The 14,319-nt window shown below is 36.0% G+C and overlaps 1 long non-coding RNA gene across 2 annotated transcripts; it reads right to left on the reverse strand.

Annotated features, from left to right (window-relative positions):
- Positions 1–4,616: 4,616 nt before the first annotated feature.
- LOC142409717 (uncharacterized) lies at positions 4,617–13,795 on the reverse strand. Of its 2 annotated transcripts, XR_012775748.1 has the most exons (5): positions 13,715–13,795; positions 13,355–13,416; positions 12,051–12,196; positions 10,708–10,825; positions 4,617–4,828 (listed from the first exon to the last, which is right to left on the reverse strand). It is a non-coding gene; the product is annotated as an uncharacterized LOC142409717 (long non-coding RNA). The 2 variants fall into 2 exon arrangements; XR_012775749.1 differs by lacking the exon at positions 10,708–10,825.
- Between the last annotated feature and the right edge of the window lie 524 nt (positions 13,796–14,319).

Here is a 14,319-nt window from a genome sequence, read left to right on the forward strand (position 1 = left end):
GATGATAGCAATTTCTGTCTTTCATTCTATAAACAAGTCTAAAGAGGAACAAAAAAATTAAACTTTAGAACTTCTTATGATTTTTCTTTTCCCCTTTGCCAGAAAAGTTTGTTTTCTGGCAAAAGTTTTCTTTGTTTTACATAATTTTATAGAGAAAAACTTGCTACAAGATAAGCAGGCAGATAGTTAAATCCAGGCCTCAAAATAACAAGCTTACAACACCATCTTCAGTCGTGAAGACAGTAGATGCCATTATCTACAAAATAATTTCCAACAGAAGTCTGCCAGATCTTTATTTCCATAAAGGAAATTGTATAGTATATTAAAGTTCATACAAAAGCTGCCTCACAGAGTCTCAGATGCTCCCTATCATGCTTGTGTCATTACATATATTTTGCTATCCAGCAAAGTTTACAAATACCTATGTTTTAAACCTATGTGTGGAAAAATTTATAAAACAGTGTGCAAATAGTGCTTGTTGTCTATGAAGATTCTCTGTCCTCTTGCCCTATGCTCTATGCCAACAAACAAGACAATGTGTTAATAATCTTGGCTCTGACAACAGTACAAAACTATTTAACATTCTTTTAATGTAGAAGCTGTTGTCTGATCATTAATCATGTTTAGTTGCACCTGCAATTATTTTTTCATATATTTAATATGCCAATTTTATTGCAGAGACTGCTCTCAGGAGGTTTATAATAGTGAGTAAAGCAATGTTAATTGTTGAGTTCATTTCAGGATTGCTTCAATGTCAACGTGATCAAAGGTGATGTTGGGAAATGTCAAAGTCTCCACAAATGTAGAAAGTTTTGATTAGAATTTGCAGACCTTGTTAAAACTTTAATTTCCAGAAGTCAAACTCTAATTCACTCCAGGACCAGAAAAAATAACCTTTCATTAATATCCATTGGTTTTTGCACCAGTGTAAAGAATTTCCAAAGCTTCACACATGGTACGGGTACTGCTTGTTTATAGATGAGCACATATGTCCAAGGACATTGTGTATCTTTGCTATTACCTTGACATCCTCTCTATTTCCTCAGAAGTCTGTATCTTTTCTTCTTGCAAGCTTCTTTACAAAGAACTGATAACATCTGAGTGTAGTCAGTGACTGATATAGTAAAGTAATTGATTGTATTTGGAACACAGGCATTTAGCCATGTTGAAAAAAAAGATCGAGGGGAGAGTCTGATGTGAGAAAGTATTAGCTTTACACTGCACGCTGTCTTTTTCTAAGCACAGCAGAGCCTCAAGGGATTTTTGGTCCTTTACTGAAAAGGCCTCAAATTTTTTGCCAGCAGTGTAAGTCAGCACACTCATTTTTAAAGGAAGAATCTCTCAGTCAGTCTAGATCATTGCTACAGTATGTAACAGATCTCTCAAAAGTGACATTTGAAAATGAAAACCAATGTTCATGAACACTCTTGTTTCAAGCAGGCTGTGCATAAATGTTGTTCTATAACATTTTATAATACTGTGCAATATAGATGTGTCAGTACACTGAGGACCTCTCAGCAATTTGTCCTGCTCTGAAACTCAAGTGTCTGATGTTTGGGCTTCTGTAGTGAAAGTCTGAATTTGATTTCAGCTTCTAACAGACAATCATTCTACTGTGGTATGATGGTCATAAGGGCTTAAGAAGTTCCTAAAATCCACTGTCCATTACTTCAGATAAGGGCTTTTTTGGAAGTTGTGACTGGAATAGGTCAATATAGAAGTAACAACAGATTAATGTTCTTTCAGAGTGGGAGGTTAGAATGGAAAGTGCAGAGGATGATCTCCCACATTATTCATAATTCTATACCTTCTGACCAGAGAATAGTGAAAGGCTTGAAATAAATGAATTTTTTAGATCAGTAGCACAGACAGCTTTATTGGTAGTGCACAATGTAATAATGGATAATTCTTAACACAGGCTGTATATAAATGAAATTAATTATCCTATTAATCTACGTAGGGAGCCAGATGAGGACATTTCAGTGGACCTGATTTAGTTTCTCTTTGTTTAGGGTCTTCAAGACACAGTTTGCCTGTTTAATTGACAAACTTCATGCAATTTATGTTTATATGAGAATAGTATTTATTGAATCAGTTATATTCAAATGTCTTTCCCTGAAGGGGACTGAAGTGCAACTAATTCTTCACTCTCATTAGCTTTTTCTATCAGGCTAGCAAGTATCTGTGTCCAGCAAATTACTGTCTTCTGCAGTTATGATAGCAATTGTGTCTGTTTACAAAAATCTTGTGTGGCAAGGTTGTGGTAGCAGGGGGGTGTGTGTGTGTTACAGGGGGGGCTTCTGTGAGAAGATGCCAGAAGCTTCCCTTGTGTCTGATAGAGCCAGTAACAGCTGGCTCCAAGATGGACCCATCACTGGCCAAAGCTGAGCCAATCCGTGATGGTGGTAACGCCTCTGTGATAACATATTTAACAAGGGGAAAAACTGCTGTGCAACAGCAACTGGGACAGAGGAGTGAGAAGATGTGAGAGAAACAACTATGCAGACACCAAGGTCAGTGAAGAAGGAGGGGGAGGAGGTGCTCCAGGTGCCAGAGCAGAGATTCCCCTGCAACCTGTGGTGAAGACCATGGTGAAGCAGGCCGTGCCCCTGCAGCCCATGGAGGTCCACAGTGGAGCAGATATCCACTCTGCAGCCCATGGAGGACCCCACGCTGGAGCAGGTGGATGCACCTGAAGGAGGCTGTGACCCTGTGGAGAGACTGCGCTGGAGCAGGCTCCTGGCAAGACCTCTGAGCCCCATGGAGAGAGAAGCCCACACTGGAGCAGATTTGCTGGCAGGACTTGTGACTCCATGGGGGACCCACCCTGGAGCAGCCTGTTCCTGAAGGACTGCACCCCATGGAAAGGACCCACACTAGAGCAGTTCATGGAGAACTGCAGCCTGTGGGAGGGATCCACACTGGAGAAGTTTGTGGAGGATTGTCTCCTGTGGGTGGGGCCCCATGCTGGAGCAGGAGAAGAGTGTGAGGAGGAAAGAGCGGCAGAGACAACATGTCATGAACTGACCACAACCCCCATTCCCCATCCCCCTGTGCCGCTCAAGGGGAGGAGGTAGAGAAGCCAGGAGTGAAGTTGAGCCTGGGAAGAAGGGAGGGGTGGGAGGAAGGTGTTTTAAGATTTTTTTTTTTTAATGTCTCATTACCCTACTCTGACTTTTGATTGGCAATAAATTAAATTAGTTTCCCTGAGTTGAGTCTGTTTTGCCCGTGACAGTACTTGGTGAGTGATCTCCCTGTCCTTATCTTGACGCACGAACCTTTCATTATATTTTCTCTCCCCTGTACAGTTAAGGAGGGGGAGTGATAGAATGACTTGGTGGGCACCTGGCATCCAGCCAAGGTCAACTCACCACAATGAAAGAGAATACTTTTTTGTTTTGCTTTTAACTGTTGTAATGCATAGTGTTTTAGAAAATACAATTTTGTTGGTAGGTTACTTGGTGGGTTACCTGCTGTAGGTGTTTTGTCCAGGCTGTTGGGATAGTACAAATCCATTAACTAAGAATCAGGAGTGTTTGTTTCTTTTTTTCCTCCTAAATCTTGCTATGTTTAAAATCAGATTGCATGACCTAGTTTCCTGAAAAGGCAGTGGACTGGAATCTTTCATCTTGATGATTTCTCTTAGACTTTATAACTATATCAACCAACTGTGCTGGTTGTCTTGGAGATAAAAACTAGAAGTAGAATGGGATGAGTTGGAAGAATGAGAGCAGGGTACGTATATGGTCATGGTGGTTCAACGGTGATGTGCTTTCTGAATACACAGCCTCTCCTTTCTTCATACACTTTCACACACAACATGTTAAAGTTATCTAGGATTTAGGTGACAAGGACATGGATAACTTTGGCCAAACCATTGTGTGTGAAAGGTAGGGAAAAGTTTTGCCTGTACCTAGCAATGCACAGACAAAAAAAAAAACCCTAAAACCAACCAAACAAAAAACTTTCTTCAAAAAAGCACAGATTCTGGAAATAATGTAAGGGCTGATTCAGCTGCAAATTTGATATTACCATAGTTTTCACACCATTTTGAAAAAAAATGTCTCCAGCGTTCACTGTCCTTGTAAGGGTCTTCACAGTATCCATTGAGTTCTGCAAGTAAGGAGTATGCTAATCTTTCTTTCTTGCCAAAGGCAATTTTGAAAATTTTAACAGACTTCTGACATCTTTAAGGTTCCTTAATTAATATTGGTTTGTTTCAGGTAAATTAAATATATTTAATGCAACACAGATGTATCCCGACCGACTTGGGTCTGACACCAGAAATGTTACAGAGATCATTCTGAAAGTGAAACTACCCTAATCTTTAAAGTACTGAGGAGTCCTTATTGTAAACTAAGGAAGAAGAAAACATAGATATATTTTATACTGTTGTTGTGATTTAACCACAGTCAGCAACTAAGCACCATACACCTGCTTGCTCACTCCCCCTCGGTGGGATGGGAAAGAAAATCAGAAGAGTAAAAGTGAGAACACTCCTGGGTTCAGATAAAGACAGTTTAATAGGGTAAGCAAAGCCGCGCATGCAAGCAAAGCAAAGCAAGGAATTCATTCACCACTTCCCATGGGGCAGGCAGGTGTTCAGCCATCTCCAGGAAAGCAGGGCTCCATCACGCATAATGGTTACTTGGGAAGACAAACACCATCACTCTGAACATCCCCCCCTTCCTTCTTCTTCCCCCAGCTTTATATACTGAGCATGATGTCATATGGTATGGAATATCCCTTTGGTCAGTTAAGGTCAGCTGTCCTGGCTATACTCCCTCCCAGCTTCTTGTGCACTTCCTTGCTGGCAGAGCATGGGAAACTGAAAAATCCTTGATTTAGTATAAGCACTGCTTAGCAACAACTAAAACATCAGTGTGTTATCACATTCTTCTCATGCTAAATCCAAAACACAACACTATACCAGCTACTAGGAGGAAAATTAGCTCTATCCCAGCCAAAACCAGGACAACTGTGTGTATGCATGTGTCCCTTCCCCTACAGGCTACACTGCAAACTTGTTTTGAATTTAGGTTTTGAAATAAAATGGTCCCGCTGGAGATGTGGTTCTGTTGCTCAGTTATCTCTTGTCTAAACTTCAGAATGGACCTTGACAGCTGACACAGAAGTATTTCTAGCTCTAAAATCCTGATCATTTAATACACACATATACACAATATAATTTGAACCTTTCGCTTTGTCAAAATTTAACTGATTGACAACTTTCTGTATCCATTCAGACATATTTCTTCCATACAAACTCACAAATGGAAGCCAGAAATTAATTCCCCCTGAGAATTGCTAAAACCGGTTATATATAGTACAGCTTTATTGAAATCGCATGCTGGTGTCAAGCAATTATTATTGAAAACCTAGGGCAGGAGATTCCTGTGGTAGTTTTGGTTCGTCAAACGAGTCTTTTTTCTAGTCTTGGAAAATTCACTCTTCTGCTGTTTAGGCTTTTATATGAACTCATAATGTCAGAATGCTCTCAGACTGAGTAGAAATTCACTTAGAATAAGTTGAATAAATGTCTTCTGGAAGCTACAACACAAAAACAATAACCTAATGTACTCAATCTACTCTTAACCTAAGCCTTGGAATCTATATTTTGCATTGCACTGGAACATAATATGAAGAGATGAAGAGTACTAAAAGTCTAATTTTTTTAAAATGCAAGAATTTTTTAGAATTTTAGCTGTTCTAAAATGAAGTATCTTGACCCCTTTCTCCAGTTATGCTGATCCTACTCTCATCTTTTACTGATGCAAATTTCTTGTCTTCATAACAGAAAATATAAAAAATTAAAAACTGTAGCATCTGAGCAGTTAATCTATCTAATCCAGCAAGTTAAGAGTTAAGGAGCTTAACTGTGGTTAGCAAGAAATCTAATATTATTATTATTATTTATTTTCTCATTGTTAAAAAGCGTTGGGGGGGGGGAGGGGGAGGCAAGTGAGTGAGCCTATACTTAATTGCTCAGGTTTCCCCCACCCCCTTGAAGAATGACAAATTTACAGTTGTCTTCACAGGTGCTTTTAGCAGGGAAATGTATCTCATTTGCAAACTCTCTGAGGATTTTGATGTAATGACAGTCAGCTGTCACTGTCAAACCTAGCCTTTAAGGAGAGATAGAAGCTACAGTTGGCTTCAGGCTCTGCTTCATTTAATATGAAATTTGTGATGGTGGAGGTTGGGGGGTAAGGACTACATTTGTTTTTGATGAGCTACTTTAAATTCCTGTATTTCATATTGAAATAGAACTTTTTATTTGAACTTCTCAGGAAGCAGAAATTCTAACATTTTGATCAACTTCTGCACAAATACTTCACCTTAAATAAATGTATACTGGTAGAGGATGCCATGCCACACGTAGAAGATTTCTTGGTCTGCTTGTTAGTTTGCTTAGGGAATGAATGATTTCCAGTTCTAGAACTTTGAAGTGAGTATGGCTAGAACTCCTGGGAAAAGATTATTAAATGCAGACAGCTTTTATCTGTCCTTTGGACTTGTTTGACTGCTTAACTGAAGGTAGGTTTGAAACACCTTCAATACTTCAGTAGTTCCTTAGGAAAATTGTAGAAGACATGAAATTTCTATAGCTATTAATTAATCTGGATGACCTGATTACATTTGGAAGACACAGGAACTTGAAGAAAGACTTCCAAAAACTTCAGGCTGGCTAGAGCCCTGCAGATGAAAGCTATCAAATGATAAATGTATGCTTTACAAAACATATGGTTCTGTAAAATCTGCAGGAGGTCCTGATAAAATATGAAAATTTCCAATTAATACAGTTTTCAGAGTTAAATATTCTGTAGTTTCTTAATAGTGCTAATTATTTGAACAGCTAATTAATTTAAGTGAGTATCAACCCAGTAAGTGGCAAAAAAAATGGAAGATAACTGTAAGAGAAAATAAAATCATAAACGGAGAAATGTTACTAGGGATCAGTGACATAAGAACTGTGACAAGACCATGTATTAAATTATTAATTGTTTATATCAGTCATAGTCTGCCTGGCTCTTTGCTGTTGTCTTCTGTGGTTTTTTTCTTGCTACAGAACCTTCTATGATAGAAAATCTCTTATTAGCATTATATTTTATCACTGAGTTCGCTTGCCATCTCTCATTGCTAAGTCCTTACAAGGAGATACCTGAAATCATGAAGAATCCAATTTCATTTCTGGCTTGGAAATTAGTTTTTGTATGAAATTCAATGTTCTCATTCCTCATGACAGTTTATTATCTTCTGGATATCAATTTGCTCATCTTCCCAGGTAGCTAAGAAGCATATGCAAATGTGAACAAATTACCACCGACAAAGGACATACAGAAGTCGTTTTGTTGGTGTATGTGCCTGTTGAGTTTATAAAGCAAATATTTTGATGGATAATTCATTTGCAAAGAGCTTTAAGAAAAACCAGCATAAATGCAACATATTGTCACTGTTCAGTTGATCTCTATTGTGTTCATATTAACAAAGAACAGTAAAAACATGCTCAAACTCCTGCCACATGTACACACCTGATCTTTGGCTGTAATTGTGGCTATATGTGTACAATATTGCCAAGAGTTTTAGCTTGCTCAGGAATTTTTTCTTTCTAATAACAATGACATACAACGTAGTATAACTTTAGCTATTCTTTATAAGAACTTCTGGTTTCTGCTTGAATAAGGATTAATTTATATAAAGGAAAAGCTATAATTTGGGATTTTTGAATTCTTGCTCAGTAAAGTACTTTGATGTGCACTTATTTCAAGTAAAACACCTCAGTAAAAGTCTGCGTGCTGCTAAATATATTTCCTTCTTTATTTTTCCTTAGTAGTGACAATGAGTGTTAATTGTTCCTAATTTGATTTCTGATGGGTTCTTACCTAATTAGCACTTAAAGCGTTTTTGCAAACTTAAAAGATGTTCTGATGAAGAGGAAGAAGACTCACTACCATTTTTACATACTAGCACAAAAGCTTCCTAATGACAAAAAAATACATTTTCATATTCTTGCCTGACCTATCAAGCACTGTGATTTTTCTAATCTCATTTCTGTATTTGAAAGCTTCAGTCTTGGAATCTGACACATTGCTAATGTAAGATATGTGCTTCTATTGCTCTGACTACTAATTAATCTTTATAATTATAGCATCTTCCAACAATAATCATGATCATAAGCTGGGTAATAGCAGTTAAAATAAAAGAAGTGCCTTCATCTACACTGCAGATTAAAATATGCTCACTTGATGGAAGTTGGTGAAAGAGAAATATCAATTTACAATAATGGACTTGTACTTATGAGGACTTAAGTATAACTCAATCACAACTTTTTTTTTCTTGTTCTCTCTCTCTCTCTCTCCAGGGAAAACATTAGTGCTTTGTTATGATAAATCAGATGGAGGAGTTCTTTTAAATGGAATCCTTGATATATACTACATGACAGTATTACTTTTCTTTCTAGAGAGAGCATGGCTAATTGGTTTGAAATATCAGAAAAAAGATAGTTAGTATTAATGGTCATTCATAGATCCATTTAAAATGGCAAATCCTTTTTATACCAACTACTGTGTAAGCCTATAATACAACAAACTTGCTTAAGTGAATAATCTTTTTTTTTTTTTCCCTGATGGCAAGGCTATTAATTCAGGTGTTTCTGTATCTCTTTTGCAGATGGATCTGTGTCTCCACCTGTCTCCACTGTGTTTAGTCATTTTCATGTTTGTAAGTGTGTATTATATTTGACCAGATGAGAATTTATTCCTTACCTTATAAACATAATAAATGTAGATTTTTTTCAATTTAAGACTTCCTACACATTACAGCTGAAGTCAATACTTGGAAAATTGTGTAGCTTTGTCTATAATAACATTGTTAAGAACGTGTGACAACTTTCTATTGTTAGACAAAGACTAGGTATTGTGAAGGATTTGATACAATGTTTCATGTTGCTGTAATTATTCTTGTTTGAGTAGAGAAATTAAGCATATTTAGACTGATATAACTGAGGCTGACATAATTCATATAACTAATCAGCTAATAGACCTTGTTTAAATGTATAAATCCCTATTGAATTCATAAGGAAATGTAAATTTGTGTGTATATATATAAATACATATATGTTATTGTGATCTTTCCTTTGCTTTCTCCAGCTCTTGACTAACAATTATACTGGTTGAAAATTTCTTTACACACTAGGTTTAATCATCAGAGTTGTAAATACTACTTCAGTTGGTACCACAATTTAGGATGAATTAGAAATTCTACAAAAAGCACTTGATTCTCTGTTGTCCTGCATTTTGTGTTAACCTCTATATAAGGCTTCTAGAAAATGCTAGCATTCTTCTTTCTAACTCATGTCAAAAGTAGCCAAAGTTTTTGACATGAGTTGTAACATTTAATGTTTCTCAGCCAGGTTTAAATTATATTAAAGTGGTGTCAAGCACTAACACTGTGCCCAAGGAAGTAAGAAGAGGGTAGGGGAGAGACTTGTGCAAACAGTAAAATAGCCATTTAGATACCCCAGAGGCTGCTCAGGGACAAGAATTTAGCCCTCCAGCACAGTGCACAAAACCAAAAACTTCACAGCAATTACCATTTTGCAGAAATTATCAAGCTTTGCAGAGATAAGTTACCATGTAGCCTTCAGGCGTAATATTGTACAATAAGACTTACAGTTTGGAAAGAATAAATTAGCAAGCAATTGCTCTTTTAAGGCTGTTTGGAAGTTATAAAGCCCTTCCACTTGTGGTCAACTACATAATCACAAATTTAGAGTGTTTAACCTCTATTGAATGAAATTACAGTGACCATTTTATTGTGGACTAAATAAATTGAAATGCAAAACAACAGAATGCAAAACATTAGAAAAAAATCCTTTTATCAAATAATATGTAGAAGTGAAAGCTTCTTTGAATTTTAAACTCTAGTCTTTTATGTTGCCTTTTCTCTGTTGGGCAAGGTTAATATCAGAGATAGGAAGTAGGGAAAGTTTCATCTTTTTTTTATTAATGGCTTATTCTTAAAAAATATTATCATATGACAATCTATTTTGCAGTTTGACAATAAATTTTGGAGGAAAGATAGTTTAAACATTTGCTTTTTCTTCCAGTTTCAAAAGATAGCTCATTCTAACTGAGCTACATTTATATAAATATTCACAAAAAATAACAAGTTAATGATAGTCTAAGCTGCTTAGGTATTTTATTTCTCAGTGACTAGGAGCATACAAGTGATCAGTTGTGATAGCCCAGTTGATGTCCAATAACCTACTTTGTCACAATAACTTATTGTTTGTGCTCATACAAGCTACCCTCAGTCATTGTTTTAAAGAGTCAAATTATGGTATGAAAGAACAAGTAACTTTTAAGTGAAGAGGCCATTTTTAGAAAATTCCACCTTTGGGGAATTTTCTAAGGGCAATTATTTAACTATAAATGCTGCAAGCATTTCTTCTATGTGAAAAAGTGAAAAGAGATCCAACTCTGCTGAGAAAATAAAAATATATTTCAGTGATCCTTAAGCAGCTGAGTCTAATTGTGTTTTCTGCTTCACATTGTGCCATTTTGTTTTTGTTCCTTATCTATGATGTCAGTTACACTTAGGTATATTATCCTTCACATGATGGGGAGAAATACAACCAATAAGGGGAGGAGCTTCATGAATGTCGTATTTTTGATACCTCATTCACTGAAAACTATGATGTAATACTTTTAAATATCGTTCTCTGACAAGGAGAACAAGGAGAAAATGCATCTTAATCCCAGAGGAGGCTGCCTTTTATTTCATTACTTCATCCTATTTTGGAATCTGTTCTGGACAATGATTGCTTTTCAAAAGACATATAAGACAAATGTCAACAATTCTGCTATCACAACAGTTAACATGTGTTCCTAATTAATTCTTAAGCAGATAATCAGCTACAAGTGTATTGTGGAACCAGATGGTCTAAGATTTCCAGAATATCTGGCAGTGAAGGATGCTTCATTGTAAATCTTGTGTTGAATCCAGGTCTGCTCATAGGCATGCAGTGTATTTTCTAATAGAAGGTGAGCTAAATAACTTTGAAATATGAAAAATGAAGAAAAGCATATTTCATTTTTCATTTTTATTCACAAGTAGGTTGGGGCACAGAGAATCTGGGACAACTAGCATTGCTATTGTTCACTCTCTTTTTACCTTAGTTACCCCAAATATGAAATGATTGTAAGGCTTTTCTTGCATACCAAAAGACTTTTAGATGTATTTTTCAAGAATGCTAAATACACCCTCAGTAATATTATTTTTCTAGATATTTTGCAAATGTACCCAAAGATAATATTTCTGCCTTTAACAATTTAGAAGCCGTACACAACTGGCAAATCAATGATAGGAAGAAAGCAATGATGTCATCATCAATTTACCATAGATGAATATAAATGTCTACTCTCCATATGGCTCCTACTAGCTAGGAAGAGAATGGGACAGACAAAAGAATTACACTTTGTTTTAGATTTCACCTTCTCTCTTTTTTTACCATGAAAATACATCTGCATATGGACGAAAAAGGTATTCAAGAACTATCTGCACGGATTGCTTCTCTTTGTTATTTTTTTGTATAACTGATAGAAGAATAGCTTTTCTCTTCAGATTTGATGAGAAGGAATATGTGACAAAAAATGAGCAGTGAATAACAAAAACTTATGAAAAATAGGTTCACAAGGCATATTTGCTTTACACCACAAATCCTTTGTCTATGCTGGCCTTAAAGGGAAGCAGTGACAAAAGTACAGAAAACTCAGTAAAAATAAATTACTCTAAAAATTCAAAACATTTGTACTTTCAATTGAAATAAAATGTTTCAACATTTTTGAATCCAGATGGTTAAACTTTCATTGTCTAAGTCAGGAGCACTGTTATGCTGATGGTGAAATTTGTTAGAAATTCCCACCATCAATTCTCCACTACAAAAAGAGGTGTCAGATTTCCAAGACACAAAGTATGACTGAGGTTAAAATAACTTTTCTTTTTTTTTTTCTTTCTCCAATAAACTTATTTTCCTCCTAAAAACTTACAAGATGTTCTTTTTGTTGTGTGTTTTTTATTCCAAGAGAAATGCAGAAGTTCATCAACAACAGGATGGTTAAATTCTAAGTTTCAGTTTGGACAGATGTGTAATGATCAGTCACTCTTTCAATGCAGGGATGGAGAAAAAGGACACCTGTTGACAGGAAAAAGACACAAACCAAACCTTCAGTCAAGGAATATTTCACCTGTCAAGGCTGAAATTTGGCTTCTAACACTGTATTTTGACAACTGGCCTAACTGGGCTTTTCTGAGTAGTATTCTGGGGGGTCTCATGAAAATTTTGAGGTGTCCTAGATTTAGTGGGCCATAATATTCTGTGATATTTGTACTGCAATTGCAAACAGTAAGCATTTTTCACAGATACTTTGAACAGCGGATTTACAAGAGAGGGTCAGGCTCAATGTCATTTAATTTGGTGTCTTTGTTCCGGAGAATTAAAAACTTTGACAGTGAACAGGGCAAGATATTTTAGAGGATGACAGTAGAATCTCAAGCATGCTGGTGTGAAACACCCCACTGATATGTTATAACAAAGATGTGAAACATGTTAGGGCATGTCCTAGATGGATAGGTTTTTTTATGTCTAACTGCTAATTAGTTCATGAGAACTAAACTGAGAAGCACAAGTTTTAGTATCTTTAGGAAACAGCAACAGCTGTAACTTTAATAACTCATTCCCCACATGCACTGCCAATTCCTTCTTAAAATTTATTCAGTTTATGACACTGCTTATTTTCTGTAGCAATCAGTCATACAGTATAAATTATACATTATATGCAATACTTTTACCTTGTTACTTTGTGTTTTTTGAAAACCTGTTACTCTTGTCTTCTGAGACAGCAAGAAGAGAGAATCTCACTATAAATTCTGTAAACAGTCCTGGATTTGGACCCTTCTTATAGTTTGTCCATTATACAGAAAACATTATATCATTCTCATTCTTATAAGAAAAATTTTGCACATTCCTGTTTTTTCATATTGTGCTTCTCTAACAACCCTAAATTTGTTACATCCTTTTCAGATTTGAGATACCCAGCTCTGTGCAAAGCCTAGCTGACACTGCAGTATTGGATTACACACTAATGTGATAATATTTTGTTCATTAGTCTTTACCCTTTTTGTGCACTATGTTTGTTTAGCTTAGTTCAGCTGCATTCATAGAAGAGATATCAACTGAATTATCAAAACAGAGGCAAGGATATTTTTCTTATCTAAGTCTATAACTTAGCTCTGTATTGTATAGAAATAGGGTATTAAACTATCCCTATGATAAGTGTTACTTAACACTTACCAGAACTGAACTTTGTAATCCTTATATTCTAGAGAAATACAACTTCTTAGTCAGTTCAGGAGCTAAAAACAGAGACAGAAACTTGTACTAATTTCTGTAGATGAGTTCTCAACAGAGAGAAAGATCGTTATTTGGAGAACATGCATCAATGATGAGAAGTGACCATTGCTTTCCATTCAAAATGCAATTATTTCTGCCTTGTCAATGTGCAATTCAACTGTTCAAAAATTTGTCTTGTGCACAGTATCCTGCTATCCTATTTCATCTTTTGAGTTGAAAAGCAGGTTTAGTGTCAGCACTTTTGCATCAGAAACACCCATCAAAAGAATGTTATACACTGTAAACGGTACTTATTATTACTGACTGAATAATAGGGCATCTGCCTCCTTCCCTTTTCTGTGCAGCCAGGATTTCTCGCTGTAGATGTAATCTATGCCTGGAGTATGTGAATTAAGGAATATTCATGAAACCAGGAAATATGTATATTTGCTACATTTTCAAGCGCTGTTCTGCTGAATTCAGTGACAGCATTGACAATGTTGCAATTGGCTGTTTTGATACACGCCAGTAAATCTTGAAAACAAATAAGTTCTGTTCTGATTAAGACATAGTGAAAGACATTTTGTTCGAGAGTAATCCCAAACAAGTCTGAATTTTTACTTTGGTTAAGCAAAAAGAGAGGTGGAATTATAGATGATTAAGCATTTAAAACAATTTCCTACATCATACTGTCTCTTAAAAATGTGATGTGATGTAATGTATACTCTATAAATTCAGGATATCACTACTGTGGGTTTATTCTGATACAGGTGAGATTTCTGTCTGATGTAGAAGACTCTTCAACTCCATAGGATTCTTGAATTCCTCAAGCAGTAATGAGTTTTCTTCTCTGAAAAATAATTTTCAAGATTAGATGTTTAGAAACTGATTGCTAAGTGTGCGACTAAGAATATTCAAACATAGTA

The sequence above is a fragment of the Mycteria americana genome, chromosome 5, assembly GCF_035582795.1.
Source record: "Mycteria americana isolate JAX WOST 10 ecotype Jacksonville Zoo and Gardens chromosome 5, USCA_MyAme_1.0, whole genome shotgun sequence".
NCBI classification, from domain to species: domain Eukaryota; kingdom Metazoa; phylum Chordata; class Aves; order Ciconiiformes; family Ciconiidae; genus Mycteria; species Mycteria americana.